The sequence below is a fragment of the Chelonia mydas genome, chromosome 15 (genome assembly GCF_015237465.2).
Source record: "Chelonia mydas isolate rCheMyd1 chromosome 15, rCheMyd1.pri.v2, whole genome shotgun sequence".
Lineage (NCBI taxonomy): Eukaryota > Metazoa > Chordata > Testudines > Cheloniidae > Chelonia > Chelonia mydas.
This window is the reverse complement of record NC_057856.1, coordinates 26,369,281-26,383,166: the sequence shown is the minus strand read 5'-3', so window position 1 is coordinate 26,383,166 and position 13,886 is coordinate 26,369,281. Positions and strand designations below refer to the sequence as shown.

General features: G+C 43.6%; 1 protein-coding gene across 1 annotated transcript in view; it reads right to left on the bottom strand.

The window, feature by feature from the left end:
- Window positions 1-13,886, bottom strand: part of SETD1B (SET domain containing 1B, histone lysine methyltransferase) — a 73,499-nt gene that overhangs the window by 36,526 nt on the left and 23,087 nt on the right. The gene's annotated exons all lie outside the window — the stretch shown is intronic.

The following is a 13,886-nucleotide window of genomic DNA, read 5'->3' as shown; positions in this document are numbered from 1 at the left end:
AGAGCCACGTTACTGACATTTTAATTATAATTGGATAAAGGAAAGTGATGTACTGGAAGGTGTGTCCCACTGAGCACGTGGAGTTTCACTTAAGCCATTCTGTTTCATGTCAGACTACACACAGAACCTCCAGGAAGTGATGAGGTAGAAGCTTTCTAACAGTGAAACAGCACTAGCCAGCTGAATAGCAAAAATTGGCTTCTATGCAACATAGTAAACGCTGCCCCCATATTTTGTTAAGCACCTACAATCCCACTTCGGTGTGCAACACAATCTCTTGCTGACACATAGTACTGATAGAGAACACAATTTAAAAGAGTAACTAATCTACCTTACACTATCCAGCAAGTCAGTGTTTCCATTTTTTAATATCATAATCCCCAGACCTTAGCAGCTAAATATTTACTGTAAGTAACAGTCAGAGATGTGAGTTTCATATTAATGTTTGCAACTGTTACAATTATGCCTTAGGACAAAGTGTTTCAGACTGAGAAAGGAGCTCCGTATCTACTTTTCCAATTATCTTTGATCCTCACAGATTGAATCCAAAATCCTCAGAGGTAGGGGACTGGGGAGAGGCACTGACCCAGGGCATATCTACACTTGGAGCTAGGGATGTGGATTCCCAGCTTGAGTAGACATACTGAACTCGTTCTCAGGCTAGTGCACTAAAAACAGTAGCGTAGCCACAGTAGAAAAGGCAGCAGCAAGCCTGGGCATTGGGTAGCTCCAAGGGCAAACCCGCTCAGGCCTCATGGGTACCTGCCACTGCCTGTCCTACTTTGGCTACACTGCTATTTTTAGCATATTAGCTCAATGAGAGCTAGCGTGAGTATGTCTACTTGAGAAGAGAATCACACCCCTATCTCCAAGTGTAGACAGAGCCCAAGTTTCTGAACAGACAGACACTCTACAAAACCATATGGAATATGGATATAGATATTTTGTATAAAATGCAAAACCTTCGTTCCACCTCCACCCCCAACAAAAAAAAAACCCCATTCGAAGTCAATGGTGCTATTATGTAAATAGATTAACATACCCCAGGGCACCTGGCTGCTCAGAGATTCAGAGTACCAAGAATTGCCTTTGTAAACTGAACAGAGCACAACAGCAATCAATGAGCTAGACCCATTCTAGATACATTTCAGAATAGCAGCCATGTTAGTTGTAGTCGCAAAAAGAAAAGGAGTACTTGTGGCACCTTAGAGACTAACCAGTTTAGATATAGTTGCACTTAGCAAACACGATCTCAGCTGCCTATTATACTGGAAAGGCATTTTAGGCTTGGAGTTACACAGGAAGCAGATGTATGCTGTCCCATCCCTCAGAGGATAAAAAAAAAAACATTAAAAATTCCAGCAGAAAAATATAGGGGGTGGAAGAGGTACTCAACACTCAGAGGCAATTTTTCTGGAATACTTGATCAGGGCAAAGCTGCTTGTTAACTGGATCTCAGTTAGGGCCAGAGTGACAGCACCTGGTCCTTGGCCCCATGCGGGGAAAAAAAAGAAAAGAAAAAAAAGACTTCAGTCTCCAACTGATCGCCTATTTCCCCCTGCATCCACTGCCTGAACACAACTGGACCCACTGCCTTATTATTTCTTGCAAGCAGTTCCTTCTTCCCAACTGCAGTGCATAAAAAGGCAAAACAAACAGCTTGCACGTTTCCACAAGCTGCCCTAAATACAGAAACCGCCCCGCAAATCCAAAGACACGGACTCTGCTGAAGCACAGTAGTTGCGGCTGTATTTTTGCCGTAACAGCCAAGGGATTCGTGGGTTCTGTGATTTTTGTGGGGTTGTGTTTTAAAAAAAAAAAACTGGGATATTTGCACATGGGTGGATGAGCATGTTGGCAAAACAGCTGAATCGACTGCACTCTGACTACATGGAACTCACCAACACACACTATAAAAACATGAATCATTAGACTGGTTTTAATCAAAGGATACTTCTGGTACAGCAACTACCACCAGAGAGCAGGCTAAGCACAAGACTCACTACAGCATGCTCGTAAGCCTTCAGATCACGGCGCACCTCTTTTGTCAGGGCCTTCCCTTAGCGCATTAATTGCAAAATGATCACACCAGCAAGTGCCAACTCCCAGACCTGAAGCTCTGCGTAGCTCGAAAGCTTGTCTCTCTCACCAACAGAAGTTTGTCCAATAAAAGGGATTGCCTCACCCACCTTGTCTCTCTAGGCTAGACCCAACCACTCGTAAGTAAATGGTTTACAAAAATGGCAAGAAAACTGGCCCCTTTTCCTGAAAAATCACCACCATACAGGTACTAATGCCTAAGTGCTATGGTGGGTGCCTTAGAAATAGAGCAAATAATTGATATTTCAGTGGCTCACCTGCAACAGCTGAACAAAAAGTAAATTTGGGTTCAAACAGAACATTTAATTCAACGAGAAACTTGGGGGAGAGAGGGGGGTTAGGGGGTGGAAAGAGGGTATTTTTTTCTTTTTAGAACAGGTTTTTGGGTGTATTTCATCATTTTATCTAACAGATCCAGCTAAATTTTGAAATGAAACATTGATTTTCATTTCAACTTTTCAAAGCCCCTCCCCCATTTTTCATTTGGCTGAAATTGTTTGTCACAGTCAACAGAAATTTACAAATAGATTTGTTTGATGGAAAAATGCATTTTTTGGCAAACAAGCTATTAGCGAAAAGAAATTCACCCAGTTCTACTTTGAAATGCAGGTAATAATGGTTTGTCTCTGCCCACGATTAGTATGGTTGCCAATTTTGGTTGGATGTATTTCTGGAGATTTCAGCACATGACATAATCTTTAATTAAAGATTAATCTTTAATTCTGGGAGACTCCAGGCCAATCCTGGAAGGCTGGCAATCCTAATGGTTAGCAGAGCTCTACAGCGTGACGGTGACATGGGAATAATTCTGAAAGCGCTCAGCGTCCTGCATTAGTAACTCTGTATGTTCATACAGGCATCTGCGATAGATGCATTTTATAAATCCTAAAATGACTGGCTAAAATTGAAAAATAAAGTGTGTCTGGGGTCTGAAACAATTACCCAACGCACTGGACTTTCAATATAATTATGATTTCTGCCCTCTTCATCCTGAACACCTCGTGACTTGCCATCTAAAATTTCCAATTGTGTTTAATACACTTTGCAATCTTTCCCATTGGTCCACTCTGGCAGCTCAGGGAGCAGCAAATTATGTCTGAGGGACCAGGAATGTTATGAATGAGGAGAAACTCTGCAGTTTCAGCTCACAATGCTTCAGCGAAACGGGGCAGAGGAAGGGAATGAATAGACAGGTTGTGTCAGGTGTAAGGAAGGTTACTTGAAACTAGACCCATTTTTCAACAAGCGAAGCATGAAAGATGTCGTTAAAAAGCACCCAGATCCAGCACAGGAGGTGCTCAATGTAAAATATCCATTACTGGTTATGAAACCCAAGGGAATCTGGTGTGTTCAGGTTACTGAGCAAAGCAAGAAGTGACTTTATATTCTGCTGGTTGAGCAGTGCTGAGACCTGTAGGGAAAGTCACTTTATCTCCTTATGGTGGAGGAACAGTACAAGGCAGAAAGACAGAATATGAAGATCCATGGCAAGTGTTGGGGCCCTGATCTACCTAAATTTTCTGTGCGCCCGAGACAGACTGTCTCCCAGTCCTCCCCTTCTTCCACAAGGGAGGCAGCCTAAACCCGCCACAGCAGCTGGACAGCTTGTACTTCACCAGCTTGTACTTCCTGCTTCTCCACCTCCGATATACTGCTCCAACATTACGTGACATGAATCCCAATGATCCTGCCTGAGTCAGCACGTTCTTTCTGGAGCACCCCGCGTTGGAATACCCCCACCAGAAGGTATCTTATTTACATAATAACTCATAAGACCTGCTCACTGGAACAACCCCCACCCAGAATTCTCCAACATTCCAAACACTCCTTAGAGGGTCGGTCTAGGCAGCTCTCTCAGTGCTGGGCAATCCTGCATAGAGGTTGAGGAGGGAAGATTTCCTCTTCAAGGAATGGTCTAGCAGAATGGTGTTCAAAATTATAGGTAATAAAAGCCAGCAGGCCTAACCTGTCTTATTTTAAAACTTTATTAAAGTGCTTTGGCTACAAATGAGCTTTTCTTTATTCTTTTATTTCGCTTACTTGCACTGAAATGGGAACTGCAAATACACATGGACTGAAGTCCAGTGTAAGATTGGAAGGCTGCTGTAAATTATTCTGAGAGATAAGGTGGATGGGTGGGTCTGGCTAGATCTGAAGAAGCGCTCTGCATAAGTTCAAAAGCTTGTCTATCACATCAACAGAAGTTGGTCCAATAAAAGATATTACCTCACCCACCTTGTCTCTCTAATATTTTGGGACCAACATGGCTACAAAAATACTGCATACAACAATGTACATTCTTCTGACATATATGGAGTTGTGTATGGAAAGTCACAATATTTGCCCATCCTTCCTAAAACATCAGGGTTTGCACTTCACCAGCATCTGGAGAGCAAACAGGATTTGAGGTCCAATTTTCATCCCATGGGAGATGGAAAAGAGAGAAGAAAGGGGAAAGGTAACAGTAGAGGGAGACAGAGCAGAAAGGAAAGAGAAAAAAGAATACACAAGATTAGGTGAGAGAGGTGAAAGCTAAAGCTTGGACTTCAGCTTGGCATCCCCCACCCAGGTCAGTGGGGCTCGGGCGGGTTCAGGCTTCCGTCCCCCTTTCCTAGAGTCGTGTAGTAATTTTTATAGTCAGAAGGGGGCCGTGGTGCAATGAAGTTTGAGAAGCCCTGCCCTAGACCATCTGCCCATCCCTCATTTCCTTCATGAAAAAAAAGTGAGCAGGCTTTGTTCACTTGGGGACTCCATTTCCACAAAACTGGGTTAAATCACAGTCCTTGATATTACACCAAAACCAATGAGTTCTGGATTTCAAAAGAACAGTTTATCAAATGAGTTCAAAGAAAGCCACTCCTGCCAAAAGAAAGGGCATTTTTAGCTGTATTAATCTGTGTTGCACTTCTGAGTCATCAGAGCTGCCACCTTCACTTTGCACTAATGTGTTTAAGAATTGGCAAAACAGGTATTTAATTGTATGCATGCAAAATTTTTCAAAGGTGTTCTAGAATGCACATCTGTTTGGATAGACTGGCATAACTGGTTTTAAATGGCCTCATTTATTGTCAATCCAAAACGTCAAGTGCCCCATTTGATACTGGTACAGCGAGTTGTCAGCACAGAGATTTCTAGAGCAAAGAAAACAGAACACCAAATCCTGAGATCCCATGGTCGATCTGGCTGGATAGCAATGGAATGTGGAGCCCCCCCACATCTAGAGTACCAGTCCTAATCCAGGTCAGTAATGACTGAAATTAGTCACCATTTGGTGACCTAAATCTTAATCCAATCCAGTCTCAGTTGAAAAAGGTTCCACATTACAAAATTCATCAGCACAATTGCTATCCTTTTTGGTAGTTTCAAGCACAGAGGTGAAGCCAGAGAGATTGATCTCTCCTCTGAGCTGTAGGAGTGATCTCATGAACAGAGACAAGGTCTGCATTTGGAAGACTGCACTATAACTGTCCATGTTGTATCTGTCCTGTCCCAGGAGAATTTTATAAGCACTAATTTCACTTTAAAATAAATGTCTCATCACATCCGTGTGTCTAGATTTCAGCTAGATGTTATCAGAACTTGACAACTGCCTGCCACTTTTACTCAAACCTTCTGTTTATCATCAAGTCACACATTTGTGTTAGGCAGCCTGCATCACCAAATGCAAAAGACTACTCCAATATAGCCCTACAGCAAATAGCACTGGGTCAGCAATCCCAGTTGAACCATCAAGCACGAATATAATGAAATGCAGGTTAAATAGCAGTCAGTGTGATGCAGGAGGAGATTGTTAATATTAATGAACAAAGCATTGCTTGCAAAATGTGGAAACTCCGTAGTCCGTTCCAGCTAATGCTCAAAACAAAAAGAGGAGGGAACAAATTTACTTTCCCTTTCTCCCTCCAGCAAAACTTGTCCTCAGAAAGGAAAATGTATCATTAAGTTTTACTTTTCTGGCGATACCTCAGGAAAAGGGAGAAAAAACAGACTCTTTACAATTTTAAAAAGAGTGCTCACAGTCAGCACCTAGGTGCATATACAATATAAACAAACAACAATTTAAATTATACTATATTTACCAACTTGAATGCTCTTTGTGAGATATTTAAGCTCCAAATCTGCCCTCCTATACACTGGCTAACGAACAGGAACTGTGGAGGCAGAATTTGGCCCTTAAAGCTCTGACTAAAAATCTGAGTAGTTCACATTTAAATACCAAAATCTTAGCAATTTTAAATGTTGAGAGGAAGCCTGGCAAGAGAGCTAGAAAGGAAGCCAGTCCCATTTCTCAAAAGAAAACATTACTTTATCATAACCTCACTGAATGACAAAATATTGAGCACTTAAATGACTTCACTGAGTTTTGGATCAGGCCCATCCAAAACATTCAAAGAGGTTCACAAAAAAGGAGCAGGTATCATTAATCGCTTTAAAAAAAAAACCAACACTCCACTGCCTGTGAAACTGAGGCACAGGGAAGTTAACTGACTTAACAAAGGCACACTGCAAGGCAGTGTCAGAGTCAAGAATAGAACCCAGGTCCCTCCAACTTCCTAGCCACAAGACTATTGCAGTGTTTATTGCAGGGTACATGTAGGGCTCCCTCCTACCATAAGCATGACAGTGTGGTGACTATAAAGAAAACAGCCCAAGGTCAATCTCCTTGAGCAATTTCCTGAGTTGCTTCTTCTGGAAATCTGAAAGAGAACTGAACATTTTAAACTTGTCACTAGATTTCTTACTACGGCGTCCAGAACAAAAAAAAACTCTCGGCTGCATTCTCAGTCTTGGTCACATGCAACAGTTCCTCAAAGACATGATATTGCACTGAGGAACATTTTTCTTTTCTTTAAACACAAACAGATTCAAACCCAGCATAGAGATCAAGCTGCAGACTCAGGTGGCACAGTGCAACACGTCATTATTTTGCTGTCCAGAGTTAGATGCCAGGGCATAAGTGCTGGTTTTTAGGGGTTTTTTGTTTTGGTTTTAATTACACATACACTTTCAGGGAACAACTGCAAAGCATATAGAAAACAACACTGCACCCAATGATACATTTTGCCTTTCAGAAGTGGAATGATCAAGCAGTAAGACATGAGAGGGTGGATGCTATTAGTAATTATCTTTAGCCCAGTGGTGTCAGGCATGAGGCCGAAACACTCAAGAGCATATTTATGACAAACTTGTCCTGCATTTTTAATTGAGATTATAAAACAGATCTTTCCTTCAATGATGCATATATTGTAAAACAGTGGTTTTCAACCAGTAGTCCTGGGGTCCGCAGACTATGTCTAAGGGGTCTGCGAAAGGTTGTTACTAATTTAGAACAGTGGCTTTCAACCTGAGGTCCATGGACCCCTGGCGGTCCTCCGACTATGTCTAAGATTTCCAAAGCGGTTTGCACCTCCATTAGAAATTTTTTAAGAGTCTGAAAATGAAAAAAGGTCGAAAACCACTGTATTAGAGGCTATCTGGGACCAAACATGTAAATAGAAGCTACAATTGTTGGTATACTGTCTCTTCCCAGACCTTTCACATCAATTAGTTTTGTCCTTCATTTTACTGTAGACAGCAAACAGCAGCATGCATGCGTCTGCAGCTATACAAAAAAATTATGTTGTTATTATTTCTATCAGACTCCTTATCCTCTACTAAACTTCTCCTTCCAGGAGATCCTTTTGCCTCATTTGCCCACATTATCCATTCTTCCACGACACAACTTACTCACAGAACAGCCTCCTGAATCAACATTTGCCAGTCCCCAAAAAAGAGTTTGTTTTGCAAAGCCAGTGTGCAATAACAGAATAAAACTCCACCACACACCATTTATAGTGATTGTCTGTATGGGCTTACTGTGGGTTCAGATTGTCAGCTCTCTGGAGCAAGGACTACTGGAAAGTGCCATGTATATCTACATGCAAGTTATAAGATTACAACATCATGTAATGTAAGTAAATGACTGTGAATAGTCTTCAAAACAAAAGTGTTTAATTAGAGAATGGAAGACTGTAAATAGCCAAATTTACTTCCACACTTTTGACACAGCACCTTTCAAATCAAATAATTCAGCAAACGTTACAAAAGGAAATTCTGAAAGAAGAGAAAGCGACACAGACAGAGAAAATAGATTAAGTCAGCAACCAGCCCCAATGCATATGCTGGTGCTGTGCTACAAAAGGTAGGATTTCAATGCACTAGAGTTTTTGTATGTTCACTGTTTAACTGCTCAGTATAAAAAACTTTGGGTTTTTTTTTTATTTTACTAATAAATAATAATAGTTATAAGCAATGGCAATACCTCACTCAGCGTATGCCGTGTCTTGGCTTGTTTTTGATTGTGTTGTTAAACCGGCAGCAATTTGGAGCAAGGATACATTATTTGTTTGGCACAGATCACCCGCCATTCAGAACAGTGTAGACCTACACTGCTCTGCAAAAAGAGAGACAAAAGCAATTGTAAAATGAAAGTACTCATCAAAAACAGAGCATCTTATTGGAAAATATCAAACATCACCACCCTAATTTAGGCTGCTTTGTTAAATGCTCAGAGGAAGCCTTACAATGATATCACAAAACTCAAAGGAATAGAGGGAGCAATTCCCCAGAGAACCACGGCTCACTCCTAGGACTACCTGGTGTGTAAAGAAATGCCACTACGGTGCATGTTTGTGTCTCACAATGTGCCAGGCTCAGGTGCTGGTTCCTAATTAGATTGTGCTTCATGCAGGGAGAAACCACAGAAGGGCAATTGAGAATATCTGAGGAAGTCAACTACCTCAGCTCACCTGGGCATTTTAATAAGCAGCAGAATAGCTCTCTCATAGCAGGGAAATGCCTAAGGCTAGTACTGGCAAAGAGGAAGGAAGATCCCCTTAATAGTCACATTCAGCTTCTTTTTACACTTGGAACACCAGTAAATTAGCTCCTGTTTTAACGTCTGTGTAGGATCTGGAATCCGAGGTACTGGTCTTCTCCACAAAGTGAGACCCAGGAAATTACGATGAAGGAACCTAAGATGGTCACAGTACTGTAGACAGAAGCACCTTAGGCAGAATCACGATCCTGGTATTGAGCTGCTGGTGGTATGCGTAGATAAGCTTCCTGTGGGTCCACAGATGAACACTGGGATGACCATGCGTGCTCTGTGAACCTTTTGGGCACAAAGTGACCTTGGTCTAACTATTGCAAGCCCCAAATGGGATAAACCCCTGCTTGTTCTCTTGGGGACAATAAATACCAGAGAATCTCTTGTCAGGAAGAAATGGAACAACAGCGTAAATTGCTTGTATTTGCTTATGGCTAATACCTTGACCTTTTGTTCAGGAATTGAGGCAGCTAGTGGGGGACAACCCTGTTCTGAGCAAAGGGGATAGATGTAGGCCAGGGGCAGGAAAACCCGATGTGGCCCTCATGCCAAAAGGTTTCCGAAATTGTATGGGGGGCTGGTTAGGGGAGGCTGTGCCTCCCCAAACAGCTAGGCATGGCCCAGCCCCCGCCCCCTATCCAACACCCTCTGCTTCTCGCCCCCTGATGCCCCCCCGGGACTCCTGCCCCATCCAACCCCCCAACCTGCCCCGGACCCCCCGCCCTGACTGCCCTCCACCGCCCCATCCAACCCCTCCTCTCATTCCTGACTGCTCCCCCCCCCCCCCCCCGGACTGCCCCCATTCAACCCCCCTGTTCCCTGCCCTCTGACCGCCCCGACCCCTATCAACACCCCCGCGCCCGATGACCAACCCAAGCTCCCCTGCCCTCTATCCAACTCCCCCTGCTCCCTTTCCGCGCCGCCTGGAGCACCGGTGGCTGGTGGTGCTACAGCCGCGCCGCCCACAGCACCAGGACAGGCAGCCGCACCGCCCGGCTGGAGCCAGCCACGCACCGAGCAGCACAGAGCACCGGGTCAGGCCACGGCTCTGCAGCTGCACTGCGGCCCAGAGCATTGCGCTGCGGCGCAGTGAGCTGAGGCTGCGGGGGAGGGGGAAGAGCAGGGGAGGGGCGGGGGGCTAGCCTTCCGGGGCCAGGAGCTCAGGGGCCGGGCAAGAGGATCCCGTGGGCTGGACGTGGCCCACAGGCTGTAGTTTGCCCACCTTTGATGTAGGCAGTAACCTTGGGATGCTGCAGAGAGCTCAGTGGTCTGAGGTGGTTAGGTCTCCACTGGTCTAGAAAGGTGAGAAGTCTGCCCGTTAGCTCCAGAGGTCTCTTGAAAAGGAGAGAGGAGGACTCCAGGAACGGACACAACAGGGAGCCTTTAGCTCCCTCTCAGGAAGTATTAGAGCCAAAAAAACAGTTCCTCTGGAAATTTCTTTCCTTTACTGCCATCACCATAAAAGAGAAAACAAAAAGTTAAAACTTGGGTCTGTTATAAAAGTTAAATATTTGGGGTCGGCTTTTCACAAGCTCTCAGCATTGATCTAACTGCTCCCATTGGTTCCCACCGAGCACTTCTGAACACCCCGTCCTCGGGCTTTCCGTGACTAGCCGCACCATCTGACCCCAGTTCTCCAAAAAGGCCTTAAGATGCAATGGAAGAGGTTCCTAAAGAGACAGCTCCCAGGCTGAGGCAGAGCTATACATTAGACATGGAAGAAAACTCCTGCCAGTTTGCTCCAATGGGAAGCTTGGAAAGCTTAACTGAGTTGGTGGAAAGGGCAATGCTTTGTAGTGTGTGGGGGCGAGGGGGTTTCACCCCATGTGTTGTTACTGACTGCATTAACTGCCAGGTGAGGGTATGATTTAGTCAAATCTTTCCCTCCTTCACAACCGGGGGATTTCCACCTAAGTAACAGCTACACTGTAGGCTTAATTTTAAGTGATTTAGTGATATCACTGTCAAGAAAGATAAGTTCTCTAAAAGGGAGAATTTAGAGGAGCCAGACTGTTCCTTTGGGATGTCCTCACACATAGCTGTCTGCAGGGACAACCCCACAGGAGAAGAAAAGAGAGCTTCCCCGAAGCTCTTTCCTAGCGATTACCTGTTTATTGTGAGATTTGTCAAGAAAGTTTAAGCCAGCCTTATCAGGAAGAGTAGGAGATGCAGGGGGCGTGCCCTGCCCTTGGAGAGCTATTTAACAATGCAGCCAGTCTCTGCAGACATACTGTTCTGGTTTCCCTATTTAGGGTGGGGGAAGGAAAGGGATATTTTAAGGAGCCATTTGCACTCTTCACTTCAAAAGCTTTAGTCAACAGGGAAGCTAAATCATGCATAAGTGATGGTGGAGTGGCAAGAGAATAACTCCTACTGACAAAAGAGTCAGGGAATATTCTCCACTTCTCCCAAAGACTTCTGTGCAGATCAGCCAGACCTGCTGGGGTGGAAGATCCAGGTAAATCTCTTGGCCATCATCACCTGATTCAACAGTTCAGAGTCTCTGGAAACAAATAAGGCAAATCCAGCTGATAGAGGGCCTAAAGAGCCTTTCTGCAAAAAGAACATTTAATTGGCTTGCTCTTTGTAGTTTTCTGCCATCTCAGCCACTACCAGAGGATTTTATTCTGATGTTTCGCAGTCTGGAAAGAGCAGGGATTTGAGGGTGCATTTTCCTCTCTAAAGAGGAAGAGAAAGACAAGGAATTTGGGGCTGATGGGAGGAGACCGAAAGTTCTCAGTACCAAAACTATTATAGATACGATTGGTACTACTGCCACTCAGCATTCCACAGTGGCACCTTAGGGTCAAAGTTACAGAAAAGAACTAACTATATTAGATCAGAGTCCATCTGCAAGCAAAAAGGACACAATACCCTAGTAGAGGTCACAGATAGCATACAGTACCAGGTAGCAGCTCAGAAAGCCACTTCCCAAACTCTGGAATTTCCTTTCATATATAAAACTATTAAGCCAAACTAACTCATGAATTCAGTTCTTCCTACTCAACGCAAGTAATAAGAAAGCAGATAAGCCTGCAAAACCGCCTGGCCTGCTGGCAGGTAACTATCAAGCCAGTTTATTTTTGTACAGACACTGTATTCAAACAACTTTTCACCAGTAAATCTAGATTGATTTGATTTTCTTCCTTAACATCTCTCAACTACTACCAGAAATGGATGAAATAATGTGCCTGTTACTACTACAACAACATAATTAGGGAAGCACTGTCTGTTCCAGTTGGGAATTTCTGCAGATTTCCCACAGTCAGTAATAAAAGGAGTTCAATATGTAATAATATATCACCAGCTAAGAGAAATGCAGCCCTTGCAGTATGGGGTTTCCTTAGCAAGAATATCAAAATACAGGGAAACGGTGTTTGAGAGGCAGTGGGCAAAAAGAAGTATTTATCAAGCCACCTTTCAATTCTACCCTCCTCTTTAACAGTAATGATCCTTCTTTCACATCAGTTTTCTCTTGGAACGGATGCTGTCACAGTTACAGGTGAGCTGCCTTTTAGACACCTTTGCAGTGCCTCTTGAGTGCACCCCTCAGGTGACTGCCTAGCTTTCTTCACCTCCCTCAAGGTTGGAATGTCATAGTTCAAGCACTCTTTGACTGGAGCTCTGGGTTGCAGCCCCCATTTTCTAACCGTGTAAACAGGACAGGATCAACTGTATTTGGCACCTGCATGAAAATTTCTCTCCAAAAGCTTGTGACCTGCACCTGATTAAAGTGACTGAAAACAAAAGTATTGTTTAATCTACCCAAAAGGTACATAAGCAGAGAAAAGTATTAAAACAACAAAAGCCCCATATGGCTGGCTCTTACCGAAGACTTATCTTTACCTTGCAAGTTTGTGGTAAATTCCACTCAGACCAGGATGCCTACTTTTGACCTGGGAGGGACAGACAGATCTGCTGCTGTTTCGCTCTCGCCCTGTCAGCATCTCTCCCCCCAAGCCGCTGCTGCCTGGTCCCCTATTCCTTTCTCTCCAGGCAGGTTTATGATCCTTTTCATCTTAGGGTCCCAGATGGAAAAACAAACTTGTTAACCTGGCTTTGAATCGGTCAAGTAGGCATTTCCTAATTAACAGTTCCCCATTGTTCTCATTAGGACCCTTGGTATTCTCTCTGGAGGTAACTTATTTCTGCCATTGCTTCATTTTTCCAACTTCATAAGGGCAGGCAGAATAATATCAAGCAGGTAAACTGACATACATATGATATTCATAAAAATAATACAGCTATCTCCCTCAATCCCCATCAATGTCTATAGCAATATCCAGTCAGGAGCATCAGAAAGTTTTTCCTTTTCAAAACTTGCCCAACAAACAAGAGCTCTGTAACAGAAAGCAACTTCCTCCTTGGTATTACTCCTCTCCAGATGGCGGGGGCAGTGCAGGAGGAAGGCTAGAAGTAGAAAAACTTTCTACAATTGTAGCTGGAGAGTCTTGCCTAAACTTGTAGCTAAAGGTACTCAAATGAATGACAACAGGCTTCCCCTTAGCTCCCTGCCGATATTATAGTTGCTCAGTTACACTATCCTTAATACAGATGAGAAGCAGCACATAAATTAAGTAGCAGCAAATGTCACAAACTAACACTGTTTTCAATACATCCCTCAATTGGGCTGGTGTTTCCATTGGCATTTTGATTTGATGAAAAACATTTATAAGGACAACACTGTAGTTTGTTTGTAAAATAGGTACAGAAGGAAATTTGAATAACTGAATTTAGAAATGGAAAAGGCAGACTAGGCCATCTTATTCTAGCCTGCTGAGAACTTCTATAGCCAGTCTTTGCCCTCTCTTTGCTGATTTGTGCTTGGACAGGCCCAGATTCTCCACTTATTCTCTCCTGCAGAAAGTCACAATCCTGGGATAGTTATTTCAGAGGTGATCACCGTGAAAGTAAGCAA